Source organism: Ricinus communis, chromosome 1 (assembly GCF_019578655.1).
Source record: "Ricinus communis isolate WT05 ecotype wild-type chromosome 1, ASM1957865v1, whole genome shotgun sequence".
Classification (NCBI taxonomy): domain Eukaryota; kingdom Viridiplantae; phylum Streptophyta; class Magnoliopsida; order Malpighiales; family Euphorbiaceae; genus Ricinus; species Ricinus communis.
This window is the reverse complement of record NC_063256.1, coordinates 32,391,158-32,394,928: the sequence shown is the minus strand read 5'-3', so window position 1 is coordinate 32,394,928 and position 3,771 is coordinate 32,391,158. Positions and strand designations below refer to the sequence as shown.

General features: G+C 30.4%; 1 long non-coding RNA gene across 2 annotated transcripts; it reads right to left on the bottom strand.

Moving 5' to 3' along the window:
- Nucleotides 1-1,401: 1,401 nt before the first annotated feature.
- On the bottom strand, nt 1,402-3,544 carry LOC112534488. Of its 2 annotated transcripts, none has more exons than XR_003078778.2 (2): nt 2,977-3,544; nt 1,402-1,610 (listed from the first exon to the last, which is right to left on the bottom strand). It is a non-coding gene; the product is annotated as an uncharacterized LOC112534488 (long non-coding RNA). The 2 variants fall into 2 exon arrangements; XR_003078777.2 differs by having other exon boundaries at nt 3,002-3,544.
- Between the last annotated feature and the right edge of the window lie 227 nt (nt 3,545-3,771).

Here is a 3,771-nt window from a genome sequence, read left to right as displayed (position 1 = left end):
GTAGGTATGTGAGAACTAAGCATGTTAGGATCTAAAAATATTTTATTAGTTATAGAAATATATAATTCCTCAAGGTACAAATTTATGGAAGACCAATAAAATACTTAATATGGAGCCCCAAGTGATTTTTCAAGTAAGAAATGTTCTTGGAGATCCAGTAATACTTTAAAATATGTTAAGTCAAAAGTCCTAAGTAGTTCTCCAAGCTAGAAATATTCTTAGTACCTAGTGATATTTTAAAATATTTTAAGTTGGGAGCTCCAATTAGTTTTCCAAGTTGGAAATGCTCTTGAGGATTCAGTATTACTTTAAAATATTTTAAGTCGAGAGCCCCGAGTAGTTCTCCAAATTAGAAATATTCTTTAGGATCCGGTAATACTTTAAATATTTTAAGTTGGGAACCCAAGTAGTTTCCTAAGTTAAAAATATCTTTGGGAAACTAATAGTGTTTTAATATGAGATCCCAAATAAAACTAGTTCTTGGTTTTCTAATTTTGTCAATCGGATTTCTAAGTTAACTGGTAATGTATTAATATGGCATTCCCAAGTAAAACTAGTTCTTTGCGCTTTGATTTTGTCTATCGAGATCCTCAAATTAACCAATAATATTTAATTTAAGAGCTCCAAATTGATAATATTCTTGGAGATCAAGATAATATTTTAAAATATTTCAGTTCAAGAGTCCCAAATAAATTGGATACTTTGAGATCTAAAGTTCCAAGTTGGAAATGTTCTTGGGAATCTAAATAATATTTTATAATATTTTAGTTTAAGAGCTCCAAGTAAATTAGATACTTAAGGATCTAGAACTCCTAGTTGAAAATATTCTTAGGGATCTAATAATATTTTAATGCGATAGTCTCAAGTTGAAAATGTTACTAAGAACCGATAAAATCTTATGTGAGATCTCAAAATAATTTGTCCTTGGAGATCCGAATTTCAAATTTTAAGATCCCAATAATAGATTTTTTACTTTGGGCTCTAAAAAAAATTATTCTCGCTTTCTTAGTTAAAATCAATCTTTTACATGCAATTTTTGAGTACCTCAAAAGCATATATTTTTCATACATATTAGGCTACATCCTAAAAATCTCTAGCAATTTAAATTTAGTTATGCACAATTGCCCAATAAATGAATACACAAAATCAAAAAAATTGGTAACGAAAATACTTTTTCTGAATCTTTTTTCTTGATAAATTTGGAAAGGATTGTTTTTTTACAGGAGGATATACTTTCTGTCACAATCCTTGTGGACTCGTGACCGGCACTAGAAAGTGGATAGGTGTAAAGCTGCCGAGACCCGTAACAAACTTTACTAATCAATAATTTAAATAAAATAAAGTTTTATCCAACAAACCAATATTTTACTTTACTAATAATCATTAGACACAATTACTCCATAAATTCCAAAAGTTATATCAATTCAATAACATATTCAGTTACTACATCATCAAATAGCTTAACATGTCACATCATTAGAATAAATACTACGGAGTATATTAGAAGTTCAAATAGTAAGAAATACAGTGTAGAATAATTACATTAAGCCCAAGGAAGGAGGAAGTCGGGCTACCAAAAAAATAGAGACTGCAGAAGGCCTAACTGTCACCTGAAAAATTAAATTTGAGACTGTCAATTTCAAAAGTGAGTTAAAAATATATAATCTGAAAATATAATTGCAAACCATGATAGAATAAGTATTCCACGTGTCATGTTATTAATTTTTAAAATTCAAATTTTTATAAACGCAGGATGAGAACATCAGCAGAACTCTAGACTCCAATTTTATTAGCCAATATGCTCTCTTAATTCCAATAAGACTAATGTCAGAGCAAAGCTTGACCAAGGTTCTTAAATCCAGTCTGGTCACTTATTTACCAACATAGCTAGTGCTTAGGGAGCTATGCTCGACCAGGAACATTTCCTTCATCAATTTAAATTTTGCATGCCTAAAGAGTTATGCTCAACCAGGATACATCCCATGTATATACCTTTATTATCAGTCTCTGATTTACACTGCACGGGCTTGATATAACCTATCAGATAGCACATTCTATTGTCGTCTCATGCCGAATTATATTACAATTATAGCAACAACAATAAATAAAGTAACATGAATTGCAAAGCAATCATGATATCATTCAATTTAATATTAAGTGTTAAAATTAAATAGCATCAATTAAAACGAACATAAAATTTCAATGTAGTATTCACAACAACAATAATAATAATAATAATAATAAATAAAATAAAAATAGTAATATTAATAATAATGATTGTGATAATAATAATGAAAATAAGGATAATAAAAGTAATGGTACTAAAGGTGATAGTAACACTAATATTATTCATAAAATAACATAGCATTTAAATAATGACATGATATGTACATAGTTGATTATATGATTTTAATTCACAGTTCTGCCGAATTCTCTAGCTGCTCTTACGCCTTCGGTGGAGCCAGCTGAACTTTTAGATTATCTATTCACAAAAATAATTTAATTAATAAAATATCTTATAATTAATATTAGGTCTAGACTCCTAGAATTAGACTGTCTAGAAATTTCGACTATTTTTTACTGAAAATTCTATCGAAAATTTAGCAAATATTTTCTAAAATTCAAACGTTTACCTAGTATAAAAAACTTACTAAAAAAATTATAATAATCATTTAAATTCTTAATAGGAGTCAAGTCACCTACCTCTACGTTATTTTCCTGATTCCCCAACGCATCACAACTTTAAAGTAATAATAATTTAACCAGCTTAATTATCTCAATCCACAATCAATTCACAAATAATTTACTGATACTTAAATTAATTATTCACAACCAAAAATCCATCACAATACCGAATAATAATTAATCACTAAAACTAATCCATAATATTATATAATTAAGCTATTAATTAATTAAATTACTTAATTATCAATAATTAATAATTAATAGATTAAATATTTTTAATAATATGAAAACCTGCAGATATGCACATCTATAATACCACGGTCCGAAGGTCGGTATACTCAACGGTGTCAAAAATCAAATCCAAAGGTACCCACACGTAGCTTGAGAAGCGTGGAGTTCGAAAAAACCAAAATCACAGCCTAAAACTCATTGAAAGCCACCAGATCGAGGCTGGAAAGCTTCAGCTCCGGTGAGGCTTGGACGGTGCTAGACGGCAGCATTAGAGGCGAGGGAGCTCGGTCATAGGTTTTGGAAGATGAGGAAGTCGTTTCCAGCATCGGATCAGAGAAGTAGCGGCTGCAGGGCAGTGATATGGTGATGGTAGCAAAGAGGAGAGTCTTCCACTCAAAACACCACTCCTCGTTGGATTTAGGCGGAACTAATGGTGGGGACCAGGTGGCGACGTCGAGGACGGCTCACAACAAGCTTCTGGTAGTGAAAGGTGGCCAGAAATGGGAGGTGTGAGGGAAGGAGAGGGTGATATCGATGGGGATGGGAGAGGGAGGAAGGGAAAATGGGTTATACTCCTCCTATGGACCTAATTGCAATATTAACAAATTTTAAAGAAAATGCCCCTAAATCCTCCTGTTAAAACTTTTGCTACATTAAGTTTTCCTTTTATTATTATTATTATTATTATTATATATGCATTTAGTTATAATCACAATAAATTAGCATTAGTTTTAAACTCATTAAAATAATAACGATACAAAAATAGATAATAATTAATACAAATTAGGTCCATCGTACATTTTATGAATAAATGTGCACATTATGGCTAATTCAAAATGAGTTTTAATTTGTTTA